Here is a 25,972-nt window from a genome sequence, read left to right on the forward strand (position 1 = left end):
CTATTTCTAAGGTTATATTTTTTCTCAGAGGGCTCCCGTTGGGGAGACTGGCGTTCTCGAGTCGGAGTTCTTTCCCTCCGTCGAGGAGACCTTCCTCTGGACTGGAAAACTTTTTCCTTGGGAGTGGATTGTTTATTTCCATCCCAGCTCTTTTTAGGAGTATTTGAATTATTTTTAATAAATAATTTTTCAGGATTTTCGAGCAGTTGGGGCTTAACTGGTTTTCCACCCAAGCTGTCTCTACCTAATTCTTCATAGCATTTTTCTATGATTTTTGCTAGCTCCACAGGATCTTTTATATCTGTTTCCCTCAACTTCTGGCGAATCGCCACAGATGCTGCTTCTCCCTTTATGTTGGCTAATAATATAGCCGTGACCTGCTTGAAGTCTTTCAGTAATTTCATACCTAGATTTAAAGCGGGCTCTGGACCGAATTAATTTTGAATCTGTTTTAGCACTTCTGGTATTACCGCCATAGACGGAACACCGTGTGTTTTTGTGTAAATGGAAGCAAAGACTGTACCCCAAGTGTCACAGTCCTCCACGTGTGGTGCGATTCCCATAGGAAGGCAGATGGTCAAGATTCTGTGTTTCTCAATAGGGGTAGTATCAGGAAATACTGCCTCTATTTGAGTGATTTTCTGGGCTAACCAGAAAGGAATTTGTTCCCGTTTTACGGGTGTTTTACCAAGACATGACTGTATGTTCTGTGGTGTAATTTTATTTGTGTTCCCCTGATGAGGGGTCAGCTGTGGTGTATTAACAGCTGGCTGGACTGTTGCAGTCCGCATTACATATTGGACTAATTGCCTATGTATTTTTATTAATGTGTTTAGCTGTGCTAACAGCTCTTCTCTAGACATTTTTGCAATGTCAGGATGTGGTGTGTAGCTGGCTAGAACCGGCCACGTGGCTCCTGGTCTACCTAGTGGACCGAGCCTAGTTATGTGATCATTATGTTTTAGGGCGCCATTAAACCAGAGCAGGTGCTCTTGAAATTTAAGAGGAATTTCAATCTCCTCGAAAGGAGCGTACTCTTCCAGAGGTTTCTCTATTTTGTAATAGTGAAACTCTTGTGTTATAGCGTTTACCGCTGGAAAGTTTATCCATGAATAGAATACCTCTGTCTGCCGATACTCGTGAGCCTCTATCACGAAAATTACTGTACCACCTTGAGGTGTCAGTCCGTTTTCTATAAGTTTTAAAGTTATAGATCTTCTTAACTGGACCGGGATGATAATAGCACCCGGGTCTGTGTATTCGGGACCTTGCTGAGTCGCATCTGCTGCGGCCCCAGTGGTGCCGTTGTTTTCTACTGACATTGTATAAATGCAGTTTTTGCAGAGTAGGTCTCCAAGGAGACAAAGATTAGGTGCACAATATTTTGGAACACTGTATCCTTCAACGTTGAATAAACCAGAGCTTTACATAGGAATCTCTTCCTACTAAGGTCGGGCGGATTTTAACCTTTCACCCACTCCAGACGTCTATTGGAGTATTTACGGGAGAAAGGGGTGTGAAATATGCACGACTGAGTTACTCTACAAGTCTTGCGTTAGTTTATCGCCTTACCAAACGGTTGGGCGCCATGTAGTGTAGTTCCTAGTTTCCCACTAGGCCCTGCGCATTGGAATAACATAAACAGTAGTATCGACGTGGAACTGCTTATATTCCAGGCCTCCACTGACTATGCTAAACTTAATTGGGTTGTGTTACCAACTAGCTCAGAGGTCACTGGAAACTTTCTTCTCTGCATAGGAAGTGATCAGCTTCCTTGGCACAGACAAGAAGGGATTCAGTTTTCCAACAACCGTGCAACATGACAACTTTGCTCCTCAGATCAAGAGTCGATCTCTAGGGTCGTGTGAAACAATAGACATAGATTTCACTCAGTCAGTCTAGTGCAGTTTACTTTCACGAGATGTAGAGAATAGAGAGACGGGCGTTTGTCAATAAAGGGTTAACATTTATTGAACAGTCTTTCTTCTCGTACAAGAGAAATGTATTGCCACAATTGCAATAATTGTTATTATAAAAAGTACGTACAGTAAGATAAGTATTGCGGAATAGAACTGTAAAAGCATTGATATGGTTTCTTAGCCATACAATGGTTTAAAAGTAATAAAACATATATACAGTCATATATACATTAGGCTAACATACTCAACTGGTGCTTCTAACTAAGCCTACCCCAGTGTGCCTGACCTAAGCCTAACACGTGAGAAGGGGAGTAAGTAAGTAGCTTTAAGTTAAGTTGGTTTTGCCAAGGTTTGTTTCAAGAATTCTCGTCTAAGGGTTTAGTCAACACCATACCTCTGAATAGAATGATGGAGGATTGGTATCTCCTTCAGGGGTCTCTCTCGATATCCCAGTCACCCGCGAGGGTAAACCGGAAGCGCCGGGACTGGATTTCTCTGCACGAGAAAGGCAGCGGCTTCTCTCAGCGCGTCGAGGAAGGAGGGGTGACAGCGTCCGCGGGCAGCTGGAATCGGCTGGATGTCTTCGCAGAGGACGGCTGTTCAGCTCCTTAAGCGTACTGCACCATAGTTCGCGCTGTAGCGGCGATAATGGTAATCAGCAGCTTCACCACCACAGGATAGCAGGCTGCAGCGACAGAGTGCTAGTTTTTACCAACACAGGGTCATGCAGGCAGCTGGCATCAGCAACAGTAGCTTGCAGCTCACAGCTCACATTGCTTAAGGCAACGTTGGTAATATTTATACCTGACAGGTGCCGGGTTTGACGCAAGTTTGCTGGACATAAGACGTCAATTAAAGATGTCACTAGGAAGTGACAGTTATCAGTTGCTCATTAGAGTTCCATTACTAATCAAAACATAGCAAGCGGGGATTTCCAGGTTTGCTAAGTTTTTATCTTGTTGAAGAACTCGGAGTGTTATCTAGGAATATCAGATAGTGACTGCTGCACTGTCATTGCACTAATTGGTCGCAAAGGAAGTAACAGAGAGTCATGCTGGAATGTGGCTCTGTTCGTGTGAGGCCAGAGATGACTTTTCAGAAAATCGCACTTGAACGGTTATGCCAATATAGGGAATAAATGGATTTATAGCCAAATAGGGGTATAAGGTCACAGTATCGATCAGGAACCTAGATAAGCACGCAACACTGGTATAAGCCCCTCATTCCCTCTGGGAGTACATTACCTCACCTCTCCCAGCAATACTCCTGAACCACCAAGCCTTAGATGAGGGCCGGTAAGTCCGGGAGGGATGCAATGAATGGGATGAGGACAACGGGACCTGGAGTAATGAAGATTACCCGTACGTAATAGGACATTACCCCAGGTCCCTCCGGTCTTTGTCCCTTTCATTTTAACAAGTGAGACTACCCAAGCAGCAACCGGTCATCATCCCACAACAAACCACCAAAACTCAGGACCAACAGCAAACCTAGTGATTTATAGAAGCACAGAACATAAAACAAAAGGATAATCAGGCACAGACAGCCTGAAGAACCCCCAAACCAAAATTAGTATCATGCTCCAGGACATTCTGAATCCGATAATCTCTCATAAAGGTATTCGAAGAAGCCCAGGTAGCCGCCCTACAGATCTCAGACAGGGACACCCCACGGACTTCAAGCCAAGAGGCCGCCATCCTCTGAACCCCAGCAGGGATGAGGGGAGCCAGAAAGGGAATAAGCCAACATGATAACCTGCTTAAGCCAGGGACCAATGGAAAAAGAAGAAGCCCAACGAGAGGAAACTCCGAATGATGCAAACAGGAAGTCAGACTTCTGAAAAGGACAATTGCGTTCCAAATAGATCAGCAATGGCCGGCAAACATCTAGCAAAGCCCAAGTATATCATCTCCTGCTCCCTTTTGCGAGCACAAAGCAGGCAGTACCAGCTCCTGGGAGCGATGGAGCTGAGACAGAACCTTGGGCACAAAGGAAGAATCCAACCGTAAGACCACCCCATCAGAAGAAAAGGACAAAAAAGGCTTATGAGGCATCAAGGCCCCCAGCTCACAAAGGCGCCTGGCTGAAGTAATGGCCACCAAAAAGACAACCTTGAAAGTAACAAATTTCATATTAACATCCAACAAAGGCTCAAAAGGAGAAGGCACCAAAGCCTGCAACACAAACGGGAGGTCCCAAAGAGGAAAAGAAGGCTGCACCACAGAACGGGATTAGGAAAAACTATGCAGCAACCAAGAAACCAAGTTGTCCACGTCAGACAAATTCCCTCAAGGAGAACTGAAGGCCCAGATATCAGCCCACTGAGCATGCAAATTGGAGACAGACAACCCCTTCTCAAACCCCTCCAAGAGAAATTGAAGCACATCAGGCAGAGGACAAATCTGAGGGGACAATGCCAGAACCTGACACCAAAGTTGGAAATTACCCCAATGATAACTGTAGGGCTTGAGAGTAGAAGGCTTCCTGGACTGCCGAATGTCCAAAGCTAAATGGTCAAGGAGACCCCGACACCTCCACCCCTGCCTCACAACCTCCAGACCGACAGACGAAGCCGCTGGAGGGACAACATTGGCGATGACCGCAGGGGAGATGAAAGGAATGGGAACAACCAAGGGCCTGAACAGCCAACAATGAAGAGTGGGTAACCAGAAACGCTGGTGCCAAAAGGGCACCACCACCTCCCGATCCTCCATCATCAGACGAGACAGAAACCTGGGGATCAGAGCAAGAGGCAGAAAGGCATACAGCAAGTGAGATGGCCAAGGAATGGTCAGAGCATCCACCCCCCAAGACCTCACCTGATGGATCCGGGAGGAGAAGTGGGGAAGCTGAGCATTGTGCCAGAAAGCAAAGAGTTTGAGAAAACGAAGACAAAACCTCTCGCACACAAGAGGAAAGGCCACCGGAGTCAGGGACAACTCCTGGGCGGCGGGGAAAAAACATCCGCCACCCCATTGTCCACCCCTGTATTCTCTTACAGACTGTTATATGAAAAATGTGTAAAGTATATGTTTCATAAGAAACAATCTCAATGATAATTTATACATCTTAGTTCAACAAACTGAGCAAAATCAAGCCTTTCATCCCACCAAATGACCTTAACACCATCAGTGCTGCAGCAATTCCCCCTCTGTGCTGCAGATCCTTTACTCCCATTGTTCATGATGAGCTCAGCTCATCATGAGCACACAAGCAGTGTACTGCATGACGAGCTGAGCTCGTCATGAGCATCGAAGGGGTTAAGCAAGTCATGCAATCCCTCGTCCTATCCAGATTAGACTATGGGATCGCCACCCTCACAGGCACGGCTAAACTACACCTTGTTCCTCTCAGAACAACCCTAAATGCAGCAGCCAGAATGGTGATGGGAGTAAAGAAATACAAACACATCTCCCCCGCTCTAAAAGAGCTTGAGTGGCTCCCAATAGAAATGCGAGCTAACTTCAGAACTGCTTGTCCCACACACAAAGCTCTGCACACTAGTAAACCCACCCATCTAGCCGCCAAACTCAAGTAAGCGGGACAGACAAGAAACCTCAGAAGCACCAACACTCTGCTACTCATCCACCCGATAACCTGCAAACAAAAGACCTTATCTAGGTCCGTCTCCGGAAATGCACCCAGAATTTGGAATGCCATCCCTATACATATCAGGACTAACCCTTGCTTCCAAGCATGCTAAAGCCAGCTCAAAGCGCTCTTCCTCAATCGAGCCCTCACGAAGTGACAACGGATCTACAAGAATATACCGCCACAAACCAGAGGACCCAGTGACTACGAAAAGATCAGTCCTTACATCACCTTCCTCCTGAGCCGCACAGTACTACCCCTTACTTTTAAAGAAAACATTACAACTCTGCATTGAATGCTACTTGACTTATACTGATTAATGAACCACCTTTGAACACTGTGTTTACTCTGACACTCTTTGTATATTGGACTGTTATTGACAAATGTTGTAAAGCGCTCCCATAGCTCCGGGTCTGGCTAGCGCTATATAAAACTTCAAAATAACAATAAAACATTTTTTTAAATGGGGTTTTATCTTTGATGCTGGTATGCAAGTGGAGTGCATTGCTACATATTTACCTATGTAAAGTCACTAAAATCTTTTTACAGATTCATTTGCACACCTATGTTTACCGTAGGTGCACAAATTATGTGATTTACGAATGCAAATTCACAATATGCATTTAAAAAAAGGTGGTTTACTCTTGTAATTTGACTTACACATATTAGCACACAATCCTAGTTGTGGGAGGAAATGCCATGCAAAGCTAGTGAACATCTACATTGACACAATACACTTCTCCAAAGCCATTAATGCCAATCTATGTAGATAAAAATTAAATGCAGTCACAATTTTATTTAATTGTAAAAAATGAAAGTTTATTTAAAAAACGCACAATTATAAAACATAAAAATTGCTTTTTCAATAGCTACGTATATTTAGTGGGGAAACATCGCTATCTGTGAGAGAATAATCACTGCAATAAAAATAAAACGAATTTGCTCGCAAATGTGGTCCAGAATTGCTCGAAAATCGGGTTCACTATGTGAAAAGCCTGCAGCACGACGGAGGTTGACTGATGGAGACTAGAGCAAAATTGAGCCTTTTCAGTGACTAACGACTGGGGGCATTTTGGTGCCTGAGCCTGGAGCCTGGAAGCAACTACGGCGACGTGCAGGAAGGATGCAGCTCGTTTGCAAAGCACAGATCTAGACGATGTGAGGAGTGCAAAGTTCTGTTCTGTCCTGTTCCCGTTCCTTTCTTGCCTCCGTCAAGTCGTAACTCCTGCAGGATGCACTGCGAACCCGGCCCCTCGCCGCCTCCTGGGTGCGGTTCAATGGTGTTCCTAGCCGAGCTCAACGCAACGCTGGATGTCGAGGTAATGTTGGCCTCGTGACTTTACTGGCCTTTCTTTTGTTTTTGTCTGGCGGACGACGGATAGAAGCGTTCGCGCAATAACTACACTCCACGCTGTTACTTGAAGCGTAAAAAACCATTTTATTAGGACAAGGTTGCAATCATTTAGACTTATTAACAGTACATCAATGCAAGAAATATACATTCCCATCCCCATATCCAGGAATTCTCCATTCTGCCTTCTCAAAACCATCTCACCTGTTTGAATCTTCCCCATTCACTCGATAACCTCCTTCCTTTCCCCATTCTCACCTTCACTTACCCTCCAAGCATCCTCTGTTGATTTTGCCTTCATTGCTCATTGCCTCCCGTGCCTCACTATCAGTCACCTGTGTACCATTCTCCCCCCACCCGAGGGATGGATCCGCCCGTATGTAACTCCCCACCTCTTCAAAGTACTGTACCGCCTCAGCTCTGCAACCCGCCCTAAACTGGCAACCCTGCCCTAAACCACCCCTAGTCCTTCGCTAAAAACTTGTAGGGTGGGTGGGTGGACAAACTTTCTCATCCCTCCCGGTGGTGCTCAGGTGTCAGGAAGAGGCCGGATCTTCCTCTCCTGACACCTTATATGGCCTCCCAATTCCACCCCTTCCTTTGATCCCTCTAGCCCCGCCCCTCCACCTTGTATTTCCGCTATAGTGCGAAAACCCCGGGGGAAGACTGGTCTGCGACCTTCACTTCCCCCAGGGGCCGCATCCCGCAATAACTACACTCCACGCTGTTACTTGAAGCGTAAAAGGCCATTTTGTTAGGACAAGGTTGCAATCATTTAGACTTATTAACAGTACATCAATGCAAGAAATATACATTCCCATCCCCATACCCAGGCATTCTCCATTCTGCCTTCTGAAAACCATCTGACCTGTTTGACTCTTCCCCATTCACTCTATAACCTCCCCATTCTCACCTTCACTTGCCCTCCAAGCATCCTCTGTTGGCTTTGCCTTTATTGCTCATTGCCTCCCGTGCCACGCTATCAGTCACCTGTGTACCATTCTCCCCCCACGAGGGGTGGATCCGCCCGTGTGTGACTCCCCACCCCTCCAAAGTACCGCCAACCAGGGAACCCCCTTAGGCCGGTTACCTGCCCCCCCCCACTGTCCTGGGCACCTTTCGCCTCCTGCCCGCGGACCCTGCAGCCTCCTTGTGAACGACCATCCACCACCTCGCCCTGCGTCCTGCAGCAAAGTACCATTCACAGTACACACGAGAATCGCGAAAGGTGCCCATCCAACGGGCCCACGTGCCCTCCAGTCCTGTGCGCCTAAAGGCTGCCCCACTCTGCAGCACCCGGTGAACGACAATCCACCCAAACATGCGTCCCCTGCAAGTCAGGAACGTTCCCGGGACAAAAACCCCCCACCAAATAAAGATGCTCTCAAGGCGGTGATCGTCCATCCGCCCAGCCGTACCTGCGTGCCGTGTAAGCAAATAACATCCCATGGGGACACTCCCTGCTGCAACCGGCGCCCCAACGCAGTGAACGACCATCCACCACCAATACAAATGCCCATATAAACCAGCAACATGTCCGGACCCAATCATTCGACCGCAAAAAGTTGCCCGAGGATAACAGCCATCCACCACCTGGCCTGCATCCCGTGGAAACAGTAGTCTTGCAGGGCCAAAAACCCTGTCCACAAAAAGACACCCCCTCGCCGTGAACAAACAGTCACCGCCGGGACCTGTGTCCCATGTACATGCAAACTTCAGTCAGGGCCAATCCTCTCGGCGAACGACCGTGCACCACTTGTATCTGTGCCCCAACAAAACAAGCAAACCTCTCCGGACCAATCTATTGGCCACCCAAGGCACCCTCCCCCCCTCTCCGCGGTGAACGACCATCCACCCCTAGTAACTCCGTCCTTTGCATCTCTCGATAAACAAATGCAGGCTGGTGACCACTCCTGGTCCAGAAAGGTGGCCCCCCCCCAACTCCGTGTAGCATGCCAGTTCTGTTTCCCTTCTATATGTGATGGCACCCCCTCTGTTAGGAATGATTAACCTTAGAAGTTCCTGATGACCAGGAAAAATTCTAGAGCGTGACGTGGTCCGCAGGTGATCATAGGACTCCAATGTGAACAAACTTTGGTCTCAATTTAAGCATCAAACTCCTGCATGTACCTCCTCACTTCATCTCTTATATCATCGTGCATTGTATAATTGCACCCCCCTCGTGGCAAACGACCGTTCACCACTTGACTGTTGCTCAGCAAAAACAATCAAACCGTCCCGGACCAATCTATTGGTCCTCCACGGTGCCCCCCCCCACATTCGAGGTGAACGACCATCCACTCCTTGTACCTCCGTCCTTGGCATCTCTCGATCAAGAATGCAGGTTTGTGACCACTCCTGGTCCAGAAAGGTGCCCCCCCCCCAACTCCGTGTAGCATACCAGTTCTGGTCCCCTTCCATATGTAATGGCATCACCTCTGTTAGGAATGATTAACCTTAGAAGTTCCTGGTGACCAGGAAGCATTCTAGAGCATGACGTGGTCCGCAGATGATCATAGGACCCCAATGTGAACAAACTTTGGTCATAATTAAGCATCAACTCCTGCCTTTACCTCCTCCCTTCATCTCTCATATCTCCGTGCATTGTATACTTGCACCCCCCCTCACGGCAAACAACAGTTCACCATTTGTACTGTTGCTCAGCAAGACAAGCAAACCGTCCCGGACCAATCAATTGGTCCTCCAAGGTGCCCCCCCCACATTCGAGGTGAACGACCATCCACCCCTTGTACATCTGTCCTCTGCATCCCATGATAAACAATAAGATGTGTAGCCCGCTCCTGATCCATAAAACAGTGCCAACCCCAGCGCTGTAGCGTGTAAGTCTGTCCGCCTTCTATATGTGATTGCGCCGTACCTTCAAGGAATATTTAACCGTAGGATTCCTGATGACAAAGAAGCACTCCAAAGCATGATGTTCTCTTCAGATGAACATATAAGCTCACTGTGAACAACTCTTGGTCTTTGATAAGAATCAAGACGCCTGCATAGTCATCCCCACCCCGTCTCTCACAACCCAGAGCGTCAGAAGTTTCACAGTGGATCCCACTACACGCAGTGAACGACTATTCACCACCCGGGCCTGTATCCCGCACACAGAACGATTGTTTGGGCCAAGCTCCCGCCAGGCGAGGTGCCCCCCCCCCCGTGGACGACCATCCACTATCTGCACCACTGTCCTAGTGTAAGTGAATAACCATTCCCGACCATCCATGGACCGGGACAGGTGCCTCCCCTTGACAAAAGGGGGCCCCACCTTCAATCTCCCCCAAACAGGCCCATTACCAGAGCGCCATGGCCTGGACCTCCAAATTCTCAACCCCCCAGGCCGTCATCCCCCAAGCACCAACCATGCATTTGACCCGGATACCCCCTGCCCCAGTCACCATTAACACATCCCCCGCCAGCATCCCCGGGATAAAGCCAGACCTGACATATCCCAGTAACAGTTCTCCCCCTCCTGTATCCTCAAATCAGGGCAACCATATTTTTTGTGACCCAAAGGCCATCGTACTGGCACAAACGTCCCCGTTAACACATCCCCCGCCAGCATCCCCAGGATAACGCCAGACCTGACATATCCCAGTAAAAGTTCTCCTCCTCCTGTATCCCCAAATCAGGGCAACCATATTTCTTGTGACCCAACGGCCATCGTACTGGCACAAACGTCACCGTTAACACATCCTCCGCCAGCATCCCCGGGATAACGCCAGACCTGACTTATCCCAGTAACAGTTCTCCCCCTCCTGTATCCTCAAATCAGGGCAACCATATGTCTTGTGACCCAACAGCCATCGTACTGGCACAAACGTCACCGTTAACACATCCCCCACCAGCATCCCCGGGATAACGCCAGACCTGACATATCCCAGTAAAAGTTCTCCCCCTCCTGTATCCCCAAATCAGGGCAACCATATTTCTTGTGACCCAACAGCCATCATACTGGCACAAACACCCCCCCACAATCTCATTTGACTGGGTCCCCGTCATCTCACAGCTTACGATTGCGGTCCCTGCCCCAGGGACTCCTACACACCCGCTAGTGCCTCTAGCGCCATCCAAATGCAGTGAGAAAACCACCAAATCCAGGCGACTGCCCTGGGTCCCACTCAACTTCCAGATCCTAAGGATAGAAAAGGAAAATGAGTCCCGCAAGACCTGCATCTTGGTCCCGATCCCTCGTACAGCAGTAGTCCTAACACCTCTGCAAAAAACCCATGCCCCAAGTACCTTTCTCACCACAGACCCATACTGTCCTCCCGGCACCCCGAGTCAGCAGCCCCCCATCCCCCCAGGACCCCAAGAAACCATACACCTCCACAGATAACCCTGCCACAAACACAGCCTGCTAACACCCAAGGCCAATAAAATCAGGAGAAACGCCTCTCCCCTTCTGAATGAAAAAACACAACCCCAATGTCCTTTACCCTCCATACGTTATGTTCGACACACACCCCAGTGCCCCCCCAAACACACCAACACTAATAATGCCTCTGCCCGGCCCCCACTGCCAACGTCCGGGCACACCTTTGTCACAACTGTAACGCACCGTCGCTCTCTGCTCGAAATGCCCCCAAGCATCGTCGTTAACAGATGACCCACAGCGCACCACCTGACCACACCTGGAAAAGCCCGCAACACAATTGAGGTGCCCTTGCCTGTAGCAGGGGATGGCCTTCCCCTGCAAAAATAGGAAAACAGCTGCCATCAAAAATGCAATCCTTCTTGCCCCAAAACGCCCCCCCCACTAGGGAAAAACCCCGGCCCCACCCCCAGACCAGAAAGCAGGCCCCTTGCCGCACCAAAGCTCCGACGCAGCCGTGCACTTAGTCCGAACCCCCCAGCCGAAGGCGCACGTGCAGCAGCCTCCACCGCCCGCCCCCAGAACAGGGTGCCCCCTACCTGCAACCTCCGACGCGTCCAGCAGCGAGTCCCAATGTGTCCCATTGCTGCCTGCCTGCATGCGTAGTCGTCATTTACCCCTGAAGTGCGAGTAGCTTTCAGTCAGCCCTCGTGTTCACCCACTAACCTCTCTAAGCTTGCTGGGGGTTTTCAAGGTATTTCCCCAGCCGCGGACTCAGACCGAAACGCCCCAGCCCCCCCAGCCGAAGGTGCGCGTGCAGCAGGCTCCACCGCCCACCCCCAGAACAGGGTGCCCCCTGTACCTGCAACCTCCGCGGGTCCGGCGGCGAGTCCCCCACGTGCAAAACCACCACCGCTGCAGCACCCGGCCACCGCACACCTTTCTGGGGACACTGCAAATGAAAACAATCTCCCCAGCCTTGCTGCGCCATGCAGCAGGCCCACAAACTTCCTAAAAACCTCCACAAACTTTCTCAACCCTCCCGGTGGTGCTCAGGTATCAGGAAGAGGCCGGATCTTTCTCTCCTGACTAAGCATGGGCGAATTTTGCGAATTCGCGATTCGCAAATTTGCGGATTTGCGAATTCGCGATTCGCAAAATTCGCGAATTTGCGGATTTTTGTTTTTTTGCGTGTTCGCGGGCTTTTTTGCGTGTTCGCGGGGCTTTTTGCGTCTTCGCGAGCCACTTGCATAGCGAAGTTACCCATGCAGTCGTTTATGGGAGAGGGAGAGAGATAGATAGATAGATAGATAGATAGATAGATAGATAGATAGATAGATAGATAGATAGATAGATAGATAGATAGATAGATAGATAGATAGATAGATAGATAGATAGATAGATAGATAGATAGATAGATAGATAGATAGATAGAGAAAGAGAGGGAAAGAGAGAGGGGGAGAGAGAACGAGAGAAAGAAAGAGAGGCCGGATATCTGAAGGGCCAGATTCCTGAGTTGCCCCTATAGAACATACAGCTTTTTATTTTTAGCAAAATGCATATGAAAATTGTGCTGTAAAGGTCTCTTTTAGTTTAACCCCTCCTGACAACTCAAAATGGGTGTATTTGCCATCCTCTCCCTTCTTCCTGTTTTTTATATCTGTAAGTGCTTCCTGATGAGGTTTAAATCTTTGGACAGGTGCCTCGTTGCCTACTTGTAACTATTCTCTGACCCTGCTTCAAGGGTCAGAGCAGGGTCAGAGAATAGTTGCAAGTAGGCAACAAGGCGCCAGGAAGCAATTAGCAGCAGGTGTCCAAGTTGAAGTTAATTTGTTTGTAACCCTTTTGTAAAAGGTTTCAAAGAAATTAGGTTCAACTTTTGCACCTGCTGCTGTAACCCTTGCTTGGCTGAAAATTCGTCCCCGCTGATTCGCGGATTTAACCGCAATTTCGCGAGATTCGCGGATTGCGAAATAGCGGAAAATCCGCAAATTCGCCTGCGAAACGGATTTTACTCCCACCCTTACTTCTGACACCTTATATGGCCTCCCAATCCCACCCCATCTTTTGACCCCTCTAGCCCCGCCCCCCCCACCTTGTCCTTCCGCTATAGCGCGAAAACCCCGGGGGAAGACTGGTCTGTGACCTTCACTTCCCCCAGGGGCCGCAGAGGCTTCACCTTTTGTCACAAGCACTCAATGTGACACGCCTGCAGCACTGCTTTCTGTCTGCTGCTGTCTGTCGCCTGGTAGCTGGGGGGACTGCTAGTCCCAGGATACACTGCATCCCCTGGAGGGAGGTGCATTCTGCTGTCAGCGCACTCAAAAAGCTCAAAACCTCACCGCGGCGCGGGACGCACCTGCAGCACTGCTTTCTGCCTGCTGCTGTTGCCTGGTTGCTGGGGGGACTGCTAGTCCCAGGATACACTGCATCACCTGGAGGATGGTGCATCCCGCCGTCAACGCGCTCAAGAAGCGGGATGCACGCGGGCCAAGGGCGGGCCCATTCTTGCCCGTCTTTGACAGGAAAGGACAGGGCCACCCCTCTGATAATTAGATATTGAAGAGTCGGCTACAGCTCCAAGGGACTGCCGTCTTACCACAAACTCAGCCTATTGGTGTTTCATTATTGCCTACACCTCTGTAAGTAAGCACAGTATAAGGGAGAAATGGGTAAAAGGAAAACTATTGATGCCCCTGGAGAAGGACAAATAGGGAAAGGCAAGAAGTTCAAAAGGTTGGAAAAGCGGTCAACATTACAAAATAGTAACCGAGATATAGCTCGTATTGATGACTTGGTTAATGAGTATGAGGAAATACTAACAATCTCTACTCTTATGGGTCCGGGATGTAGCATGTTAGTTGAGTCACCAACCCCGATTTCTAGCATCCAATGTAGAATCCCCACCCTACATGTCCCAGATATGTTTAAGAAAAAAGCGAACCCTAAGGGACTAAATATGGGTGATGAAGTAGAATGCAGCAGAAATTCCCAAATTATAGTTACAAGTACCGATGACACAAGCACTATCCAACTGGAACCCGTAATAGAATGTATTAACAGGTTTGCTGTGTTATCCTCATTGGATGAAGAATGCCCTGATGTAGCTTATACTGAAGAGGCTCTAAACACAAGACACAATATTTAGTTTAGTTTAGTTTAAGGGGGTTTATAAAGCGCCTGGTGACGCCTCCCGGCGTGTCCCCGCGCTGTGGAGAGAGCATTTATGAGGAGAGAGAGAGGGGCCATTATGAAGTGAATAGAAACGTTTTAAGCCTCTTCCTAAAAGAGGCCTCATTGGTCTCAAGCCTGGTGTCCATGGGCAGGAGATTCCAGTGCCTGGCCGCTAATGAACAGAAGGATCTTCCTCCCATTCTGGCTTTATTGGGGCAATAAGTTCTGAGCAAACCCATGCCTTTCGATCTGAGGGATCTATTAGGTTCATATCGGGAGGCGAGATCCGCCAAATAAGCCGGCGCTCTTTGGTGGATTATCCTGTGGCACCATAACAGGGCTCTAAAAACAATCCTCTTGCCAATAGGTAGCCAATGGAGGGATGCTAGACAGGGTCTCGAGGGGGCTCTACGGGGGAGCCTCAGCACTAGACGTGCAGCAGCGTTTTGAAGAACCTGCAGTTTCTTAACGTTTTTGGCAGATGTTCCTAGGAGCAGCACATTCCCATAGTCCATCCGGGAAGTTATTAGTGCTTGCGTCATGGTACGTCTGGAATTTAGAGGCAGCAGATCAAGGGTGCAATTGAGCGTTTTCATCACTCCAAAACATTTGCCTACCGTTTTCCTGATGTGGCTATCAAACGACAGTTTGTTGTCTACCCATACTCCTAGATTTTTTGCTTCCCGATTGGGAGGGGGCAAAGGACCCAAGCAGTTGGGCCACCATTCTTTAGTCCATTTTGTTTCATTGCCTCCAATTATGAGGACCTCCGTCTTGGTGCCATTTAATTTTAGACAGTGATCTGTCATCCAAGTGGCCAGCCTACTCATGCACGCGTGTAATGGCAGAGTTTTTGGCTTTGTTTAGCAGTGATATAGATCATTAATCTTGCTCGCATCTAGTATAGGTATTCATAGCCTGTGTTGGCCCTTTTAAGCCCTTTTTTCCAGATCTAGAAGAGGATAGCTGCTTAATATGCCTTTATTCTTGACTTTAACCTGTCTATTGCCTATTGGCTTTGACATATTAGACACATTGGTATGGTTTATGTAGGTATTCTGACAGAGCTGAGGAGCATTTCACCCCTTTCAGGCCTACAGGCCTAGAGCTAGAGGGACTCCATCTTGATGAAGCTGAGAGGCTTTTTAGGGTAAAGGCAATGTTTATAGTTAAGGCTGTTGTGTGCTAGAGGAAATCCAGTTAGGACTGCTTCTTATCCGAGAAATGTGTTTTTCTCTTGGGCCCAGACGTAACATGCAGAGGCGCACTGCGGTTGCGTGGAAGCCTGGGAGCTGGCACAGGAATTCAGTAGGAGACAGCCCTCCGGTGGAAATTTCCATGAGGGGAGAGGAATCCATATTAGCGAGCTACAGGAGAGGAGGAGTGTTCAGTTCAGTTCAGTTTGGAGGTCAGTCCAGCGTGGTGTGCAGTTCAGCGTGGTGCTCAGAACAGCTTGGAGCACAGAACTGCGGGGAGCTCAGAACAGCTTGGAGCTCAGAACAGCTTGCAGAGAGAGAGAGGATGTCTGCTGGAGCTGCAGAATAGAGTGCAGTTCTTGAATGGAGAAAGAAGGCAGACGATTGCTGAAGATGAGGAGAGAGAAAGCAGTGCAGAGAGCATCAAAGAAGGCTGTCAGCTGGAGCAACTGAACCAGAGGTGTGGTGATGTGGTGAAGGAGGGAGAGACAGAGAGAGCCCTAATCCCACCAGAGGCAGAGAGAGAGCCCTAATCCCACCAGAGGCAGAGAGAGAAATCTTCCTTCTAATAGGTGAGGTAGTCTGAATTAGTTACACTTACACTTTATGTCTAATCTTTTCCCTTTCAGCGGAGTGTTCCTGTTATGTTTAATCCTTCTCTTTCAAGCGGTGTGTTCTACCTATAGTCTTTGTCAGATCTGTGTAAAGGTTTATATTGTACTAATAATAAATGACCCCATTAATTAGTGAATTAGTGTGCATGAGTTCTTTTATGATAAAGTTATCCTGGCTTCAAGCCAGTTGCTGTTGAGCCACTGATGGATCAAAAGGGGGGGTAGGAGCGCTTAAATCAAGAAATAACTCAGTCACATAGTGTGTATATCTTTATCCCCATACAGTGAGGGTAATCACTCCTGGTAGTTATTACTGTTTGAACAGATGCTACCCCTGATCAGGTAAGTAATAGTGAGGGAGAGAGGAGACTTGCAACCAAGGGACTAAGTTAGTACACCATCCCATAATATTATTGTAGTAGCAGACCCTTAGTGAAGAGACTTCCCAATATATATATATATATATATGTATAGGTGTTCATAGGAATGTGGTCGTCGTTGATATGCGGCGTTAGTGAGAGCACTGAGTATGAGATCAGTGTGTATACCCACTGGATTGTGGCTTGAATAAGTGAGAACACTAGGAGGTTGAACTAGTGTGTAGTTTCGCAGGATTGCGAACAGTTTGGAAAAGGGAGCATTGGGTTCTGCAGGCCCGTATGTAGACGCACCGGATTGTGTGTCATATCTGCCCTAGGGTAGAACGGTCTGGGTCATGGTGGCCGCGAGACCAACTGATGTGAATAAGTGTGGTGTAGGGTATGGATATCCCTAGTAATCAGTGAGTATTCTTAGTATCCCTATAGATTTAGTGGTGTTCTTAATAATATGAGCTTGTATATTGCGAGTTCCCCATCCTCAGGTAGGTACCAGGTGCCTGGATAGGTGGTCCTGAGGAGGGAAGGTGAGTACGTTCTGGCTGGGTTGGAGGGGCCCCTGGGGGCTGATCCCACCTACTCAGAAAATCCGTCCATAACATCTGGCGTCACGAACTGCTTACCTATCCTGTGTGTCCTGGCCATGTGCTTAGTGAGTTTCCCATGTGTTCTGAGGGAGTGCCCTGAACGCTGGTTCCATCTGGCGTAATGTTGCAGTTTATGTAGCCTGTTAGATCTATGGGCTTGAACAGTTGCAGCGTGAGGAGATTGCATTACATCATGGCATTTGGTTTATTCAGGGTGGAAGGAATGGTTTTCATCTTGGTGTTTAAACTGTCAGAGTTGAAGGATGGCATTACATGAGGAAGCCAGTTACATCTTTGTGATGGTCCAATTGTATAAATGTGTGTAAAAAATGCTTTTAAATTGCCCATTAAATTGCTTGCTGCATCTGCTTATGCTGTGCAATGTGAAATGTGTTCATTGTTCTATGATTTGTGAAGTCCTTTGAATATAGCTCCTTGTAAATATGACTTGTGAATAGCGCCATATTAATGTGGCTTGTGAGGTGCAGGTTCTCATGTTGATCTATTGTGTTCCTTGTGCATTGCGCCTTGGATACATTGTTTGTGAAAAGCTTGTCTTGTAAATAGCGCCATATTATTGTGGCTTGTGAGGTGCATGTTCTCATGTTGATCTGCTGTGTTCCTTGTGCATTGCGCCTTGGAAATGTTGTTTGTGAAAGGCTTGTCTTGTAAATATGGCTTGTGAATAGCGCCATGTGGTCATGGCTTGGACAGGGCATGTTATCATTACGTTTGGCAGGAGAGAGCTGGATCTCTCTCGGGTGCTTGGGGATAACGTTTTTGAAAATATGTGTACGTGTCATCTGTAAACGTGAAGAAATGATTCTGCTTGAGCTGCCAAAGGGTTAATATCTTGAGTTGAGATGGCAGTCTTTATTTTTTTTTTATTACATGCTGTCAACATGCATGGTTATCTGACCTGACTATAAAAGTCAGTGGATTATTTGATGGTTTGATTTTGACTTTTTTTGATTCCTTGGTCTGCCTATGTGCTTTGTCAGTTTCTTGACGGAAAGGTAACATCTTGTGCTTTGCAAAGGGTTCTGTTCATTTCACATTCTTTTTGAAATGCGTCTACGAATTTGTGTGGGTTTGCCTTGGAACTGATGTGGTTATAAATCAACCAGTCGGATTACGGAGAGAGCTGTGTTTTTCTTTTAAAATGAGTGAAATGTTAAAAAGATGGCCCGTTAGAGTGCACGCTGCGGAGCTGTTTTCATTAATTATTTCTGTGAGGGGTTTCCATCTAGACAGGAATGTGCTGGTTGCAATGATCACAGGTTCAGTATAATGAATCTTGCCCGATAGTGCATGATAACATGTGCTTTTAATTAGTGGAAGGCAACCATGTGCCTTTGAAAGAAAAAAGTGTTAAAATGTAACATTATTATTTTCCCAAATGTAAATTAAAATGTATGCTTTTATAAATGTGTCAGCAAAACCTTAAATTAAATACAATGTTGAAATGTATCTGCATTTTATGTTTTCTTTTCAGCAGCTGACAATGGACCATGTTAATTCGTTTTTTCCAAAATGCAGAATGTATAATCTTGTGTGCAAAAGGTAGTTGCCCCTTTCTAAATAAGTGCCCATATTTTAAGTGTCTTGCCTTTAGCTGAATTAGTTGGACAAAAGTCTTTTTAAAAACTGGAGATTTTTAATTGGCAGTACACTGTAATAGAATTGTTTTTTTTTAAAATGCTAGCTTCCGTTAGTTAGAAAATAAGGCATGAGAACAGGCAAGGAATTTGTTTGTCGACCTTGGCAGACCAGCTGGTTTGTGCAGACGAGTTTTTTTTTCCTTTGCTCTGCAAGTTTCGATCACGTCCCAGTTCGTTATGATTGGCTACAATACAATTTTCTTCCGCGGATGGCTTGTTTATTTAAGGGAGGGGCTGGCTTAGAGAGGCTCATCATATGGCAGTGTTTCATATTAGCTTCATACTGTAGCGTGGCTCCTGCTCTGAAGGGAGGGGCTGGCTTAGTAAAGATTAGGGTATGTTAGGCCCTGCTAAGGTTATTAAAAGTTAAATTTTGAATGTTTTTAATTAATTAGGACATTTTCTTTTCAATAATGAAAGGCACCCGGGGTGCTTTTTAAATGGAAAATTTTTATTTTGCAAGAATAATGATACTTGTTCTCTTGTTCCTAGGATTGCTGAAGTTGTGGTTGTGCGTGGGTCCCTCCCCCTTCCACTTCTTTTTTTTGTTTTAGCTTTTTACTTTCATGTTTTTATTTTAGTTTATTATTTTTGGATGATGGAACCAGACCAGACCAGACCAGACCGGAAGGGTGATGGATGGCCGCATTGGAGGAAGTGTCCGGATACCGAGGATGCAGGGTGGTGGCCTACACTGAAGACTTTTGGACTAAGTTATTTAATTCCTTAGCCTGCATTTTTTTTTTGTTGACATCACTACGAGCAGGCCCCACTTTTAAAAAAAAACAAAAAACCCTAACATGTTTTATTTGTAACAGTATTATAAAAGGATTTGATGCATAATCCCTTGGACAAGCAGGCCCCACTTTTTAAAGCGAAAAACATGTCACCTATTATAGTTTTTCTGTTTTCTTCAAAACAGTTTTTGGCAATGAAGGACTTTTTTTTTTTGAATGGTGGTGCCCACATGTGTTCCACAGTGTGATTTAAAAGCTTGATGTTACACCAGCTATCTTGTAGAAATGGGGTTGTTGTTTTTTTTTTTACTGTTCTTACATTTTCACCTTGATTGATCAAAGGGTGGTTACCTTAAAATTCGGATTGTTCTGGGTGGTGTGTCTTTTAGTATGATTATGTATTAATGTTTGCCCAGACCTTGAAACAGTACTTCTCTGATTTCACTTTAAATTGACAAATGTCAGCAGGTAGGCCTCATTTAGGCCTATTGTTATTTTCATCTCACATACTAGCCCCTACACCAATAGTTTCATGAGTCATCATTAGCTTAAGTTGCCTATAGTACGTAGGGCTCATTTAGGCCCTTTCTTGTTCTCTCATTAGGAGTTGAAACACATTTAGTTCTTAAGTTGACAATAGTAGGTAGGCCTCATTTAGGCTTAAGTTGTCCGAAGTAGGCCCCATTTAGGCCCCTTGCTGTTTTCATTCAACACATAAGTCCCTACATCACTAGATTTCACCAGTTATCATTAGAAGTTGAGGCACATTTAGTTTGAGGATGCTTTGGTTAGTTTCTGTTGTTATCAGATATGTTTCAGCATTCAAGTCAAGGGTGCTTTGATTTGTTTTTAGGTTTCTATTCCCTACAATTGAGTTTCAGGTGGAATTTCCTTGAGTTGTCATTGTTTTTAGGGAGTTTTTTAGGTTTTGATTTGTTGATAGATTGTGTTGATGTCTGTTTATCTGGATGTTATTGTTTATAAGATGTTCGCAAGATAAGGATCTAAGGGTGGATGGCAGAGTTATTTAGCAGTGATATAGATCTTAATCTTGCTCACATCTAGGATAGGTATTTTTAGCCTATGTTGGATAGATTATGTTGATGTTTGTTTAGATGGTTGTTGTTGTTTACTGATGCTCGCAAGATAAGGATCTAGGGGTGCAATGTAATGGCAGAGTTTTTGGCTTTGTTTAGCAGTGATATAGATCATTAATCTTGCTCGCATCTAGTATAGGTATTCATAGCCTGTGTTGGCCCTTTTAAGCCCTTTTTTCCAGATCTAGAAGAGGATAGCTGCTTAATATGCCTTTATTCTTGACTTTAACCTGTCTATTGCCTATTGGCTTTGACATATTAGACACATTGGTATGGTTTATGTAGGTATTCTGACAGAGCTGAGGAGCATTTCACCCCTTTCAGGCCTACAGGCCTAGAGCTAGAGGGACTCCATCTTGATGAAGCTGAGAGGCTTTTTAGGGTAAAGGCAATGTTTATAGTTAAGGCTGTTGTGTGCTAGAGGAAATCCAGTTAGGACTGCTTCTTATCCGAGAAATGTGTTTTTCTCTTGGGCCCAGACGTAACATGCAGAGGCGCACTGCGGTTGCGTGGAAGCCTGGGAGCTGGCACAGGAATTCGGTAGGAGACAGCCCTCCGGTGGAAATTTCCATGAGGGGAGAGGAATCCATATTAGCGAGCTACAGGAGAGGAGGAGTGTTCAGTTCAGTTCAGTTTGGAGGTCAGTCCAGCGTGGTGTGCAGTTCAGCGTGGTGCTCAGAACAGCTTGGAGCACAGAACTGCTGGGAGCTCAGAACAGCTTGGAGCTCAGAACAGCTTGCAGAGAGAGAGAGGATGTCTGCTGGAGCTGCAGAATAGAGTGCAGTTCTTGAATGGAGAAAGAAGGCAGACGATTGCTGAAGATGAGGAGAGAGAAAGCAGTGCAGAGAGCATCAAAGAAGGCTGTCAGCTGGAGCAACTGAACCAGAGGCGTGGTGATGTGGTGAAGGAGGGAGAGACAGAGAGAGCCCTAATCCCACCAGAGGCAGAGAGAGAGCCCTAATCCCACCAGAGGCAGAGAGAGAAATCTTCCTTCTAATAGGTGAGGTAGTCTGAATTAGTTACACTTACACTTTATGTCTAATCTTTTCCCTTTCAGCGGAGTGTTCCTGTTATGTTTAATCCTTCTCTTTCAAGCGGTGTGTTCTACCTATAGTCTTTGTCAGATCTGTGTAAAGGTTTATATTGTACTAATAATAAATGACCCCATTAATTAGTGAATTAGTGTGCATGAGTTCTTTTATGATAAAGTTATCCTGGCTTCAAGCCAGTTGCTGTTGAGCCACTGATGGATCAAAAGGGGGGGGTAGGAGCGCTTAAATCAAGAAATAACTCAGTCACATAGTGTGTATATCTTTATCCCCATACAGTGAGGGTAATCACTCCTGGTAGTTATTACTGTTTGAACAGATGCTACCCCTGATCAGGTAAGTAATAGTGAGGGAGAGAGGAGACTTGCAACCAAGGGACTAAGTTAGTACACCATCCCATAATATTATTGTAGTAGCAGACCCTTAGTGAAGAGACTTCCCAATATATATATATATATATATATGTATAGGTGTTCATAGGAATGTGGTCGTCGTTGATATGCGGCGTTAGTGAGAGCACTGAGTATGAGATCAGTGTGTATACCCACTGGATTGTGGCTTGAATAAGTGAGAACACTAGGAGGTTGAACTAGTGTGTAGTTTCGCAGGATTGCGAACAGTTTGGAAAAGGGAGCATTGGGTTCTGCAGGCCCGTGTGTAGACGCACCGGATTGTGTGTCATATCTGCCCTATGGTAGAACGGTCTGGGTCAGGGTGGCCGCGAGACCAACTGATGTGAATAAGTGTGGTGTAGGGTATGGATATCCCTAGTAATCAGTGAGTATTCTTAGTATCCCTATAGATTTAGTGGTGTTCTTAATAATATGAGCTTGTATATTGCGAGTTCCCCATCCTCAGGTAGGTACCAGGTGCCTGGATAGGTGGTCCTGAGGAGGGAAGGTGAGTACGTTCTGGCTGGGTTGGAGGGGCCCCTGGGGGCTGATCCCACCTACTCAGAAAATCCGGCCATAACAACGCGTTAAAGTTATCTGCTTCCAGAGAGGGGGCCTGAGACAGTAATATGAGAAGTTGTGTGTCGTCGGCGTAAGAGACCAGCTCTACGCCGAACGATTGCACCACTTCTGCCAGGGGAGCCATCTATAAATTGAACAGGGTTGGGCTCAGGGCAGAGCCCTGAGGCACCCCCTGTTCAAGCATCACGCTGTCAGAGAGATAGATTCCTCTTTGGACTTGAAAGCTTCTGTTGATCAGAAAAGCTTTCAGCCATCCCAGTGCCTTGTGGATGACTCCCGCTCTGTTTAGACACTGTAGCAGAATGGAATGCGCTACAGTGTCAAACGCGGCACTGAGATCTAGCATGATGAGCACCATGGTTTTGCCCTGATCCGCTCCTTCCCGTAGGGTTTCAGTGGCTCTCAAGAGCGCAGTTTCTGTAGAAAATTTGGATCTGAAACCCGATTGAGATATGTGGAAGGCATTGTGAGCTTCAAGATGTTCCATAAGTTGGGTGTTAACAATTTTCTCAGCTAGCTTAGCCAAGTAAGGTAGCAAAGATATTGGACGAAGGTTTTCCAGAATGTCTTGGCTTATGTTCGGCTTTTTTTTGATTGGTAACACCACTGCCTGTTTCCATTCTGCTGGAAGACACGCAGTGGAGAAGAAGACTTGGATCAGATGTCTAAAGTGAGGCTCTAGTGCAGGGAAGGCTTCCCCTAGAATTTTCGGAGGCGCTGGATCTCGAGGAGATCCAGATTTGATGTTCTTGCACATTTTAGCTAGAACTTCACAGGGAGGGACTACAAAAGAGCCTAGGCACTCTGTATTATTTGATAGATTATAATTTTCAGTAAACTCAGATGCCGGTTTTATATTCTTGGCGAAGCTGGCATATATTTTATTGATCTTTCCTGAGAAGTACTGAGCAATATTATTGCATGTTTGCACAGAGTCCTTTTGGGAAGAGGGAGTAGCACCCACTATGGAGATTTCTTTGTATATTTGATACAGTTCCTTGGAGGAATTTTCTGCCTCCATAATGCGGGTATGATAGTGAGCTGCCTTCGATTGTCGTATAGTTCTGTTATATATTTTTTGTGCTATTTTATATTGTGTTTTGATTTCTGGACAGAAATTCAGGCGCCATGCTCTTTCAAGCTTTTTACATGCTGTCTTCATGGTTTGTAATTCTTGACTGAACCAAGGAGCAGTTTTTTTGGTTCTCCTGGCATTGTTCATAGTGTGCATAGGGGCAGTGATATCGAGAGCTTTGGTAACAAAGTTGTGTATGTGCTTGTTAGCTGTCTCGCAGTCATCCCCCTTGGGTGGACCTTCACCGTGAACAATTTTGTTAAAAGATTCAATAGAGAAGTTCTTCCATTTTCTGCGTCTATAGCGTAGAGATTGCTGTTGATATTGCTCGGTTCTGTCTAGTTGAAATGTAATGGGGATGATGTAATGATCCGACCAAGCTATAGGTTGGGGGTCTGAGGTGTGTACTCCCTTCCATTTGCCAAAAACGGGGTCTAGTAGATGCCCCAACTGATGAGAGGGCTCTTTATTCTTAAGTTCGATCTGTACCGAGAGGAGCTCAGCTACAATATCAGTTGCATCAGCGTCTAGAGGGTCTTCAAAGTGGGCATTAAGATCTCCCAACACAAGAAGACGAGATTTCCTAAGAGCTAAGTGAGTTATTGCTTCCATCAAAGTGGAGGTAAAGTCAAATAGCCTTCCTGGTGGCCGGTATATTAAAATACCCGATATAGAGTGATTGGGGCCAGTATTAATCGTAAAGGAACCAGCTTCACTGTGGTCCACCTGTACAGGAGATAAGGTACATTCTAGAGGGGCTTTCGTGGCGATGGTGATGCCACCCCCTCTACCTTCTATCCTATCCAGTCTGGAGAGGGAGTATCCAGGGGGGAGTGCCTGAATAATATCAGGGTCAGAATAGTCATCTAGCCAGGTTTCCGTTAGGAATAGGATATTAAGGTTCTGGTCCTCAAGTAAGTGATAAATTTCTATACAGTGCTTGCGTAGGGATCTACAGTTAAATAAGGCTGAATTGATGGTAATACCTGTGCTGGTGGTAGTGGCATGTCTGATGGGAACAAAAGTACACAGGGGACATTTATCTAATGACAGGGCATGCAGGGAATGTTTGCAAGCATCAAGCGTGTCAGGTCGGAGGGCAAGCAAGTCCTGTCTGCCATACCTTATAGTGGTTATAGTAGAAGAGCCAGGGTCTATGGCCCCGCGCCCCGTCCGGCCGCGGACGGGCACAGACGGGCTTGACTTTGGCTCGACTTCGGCGCGCTTCCGGCGCGCCCGCTGCACGCATCCGCTGCGCGGTCGCTGCCCCAAGCACATTTATACTAGAGGGAGGAGTCGTTAGAGCGCTGACCTGTGCTCCCTGAGCCCGGATGTGCAAGGCTCCTCCTCGCCCTCCGCATCAAACGCCCATGATTGGACGCGGCGGACCGGGGCAGGAGTGGGAGAGAAACTGAGCAGCTAAGGTGAATACCAGAGATTCACAGTAATTTTACCCGTTTAACCCACACTGAACGTTTTTAAAAAGAATAGCCTCTAAACGCTACATAAAAACATTCGCTATAACAACAGCGCGAGCAGTGCAGTGAAATGCGGTTTTGAGCGCTAAGTGAATGGAGGCTGCCTCTGCCACCGGCAACACTCTTCTCCACAGCGCGTACCTGACTCAGCTGACCTTAAATAAACTTTAGCCTGCAGCGTCGCTAGAGCGCTGACCTGTGCTCCCTGAGCCCGGATGTGCAAGGCTCCTCCTCGCCCTCCGCATCAAACGCCCATGATTGGACGCGGCGGACCGGGGCGGGAGTGGGAGAGAAACTGAGCAGCTAAGGTGAATACCAGAGATTCACAGTAATTTTACCTGTTTAACCCACACTGAACGTTTTTAAAAAGAATAGCCTCTAAACGCTACATAAAAACATTCGCTATAACAACAGCGCGAGCAGTGCAGTGAAATGCGGTTTTGAGCGCTAAGTGAATGGAGGCTGCCTCTGCCACCGGCAACACTCTTCTCCACTCTGGGCAAGACCATGTGTTCAGATGTACTCTCTGGTCAGCTGACTAGCTTAAAAGCCCAAACCATCAAACTCACTAAGGAAGTTTCCTCACTTAAAAGCTTAGTTGGAAAGCTAACAGAGTTAATGAAAAATCATTTGCAAGACATTTCCGTTGGTACAAGCAAACCTGCATTGACTCTGCAATCACTGGAGAGTAGGCCTATTGGGATAAGCCTGGGAAGTAGGGACAGACTAAAAAGTCATGACAACCAATAATGACAATATTAAATACCA

Source organism: Lissotriton vulgaris, chromosome 12 (assembly GCF_964263255.1).
Source record: "Lissotriton vulgaris chromosome 12, aLisVul1.2, whole genome shotgun sequence".
Lineage (NCBI taxonomy): Eukaryota > Metazoa > Chordata > Amphibia > Caudata > Salamandridae > Lissotriton > Lissotriton vulgaris.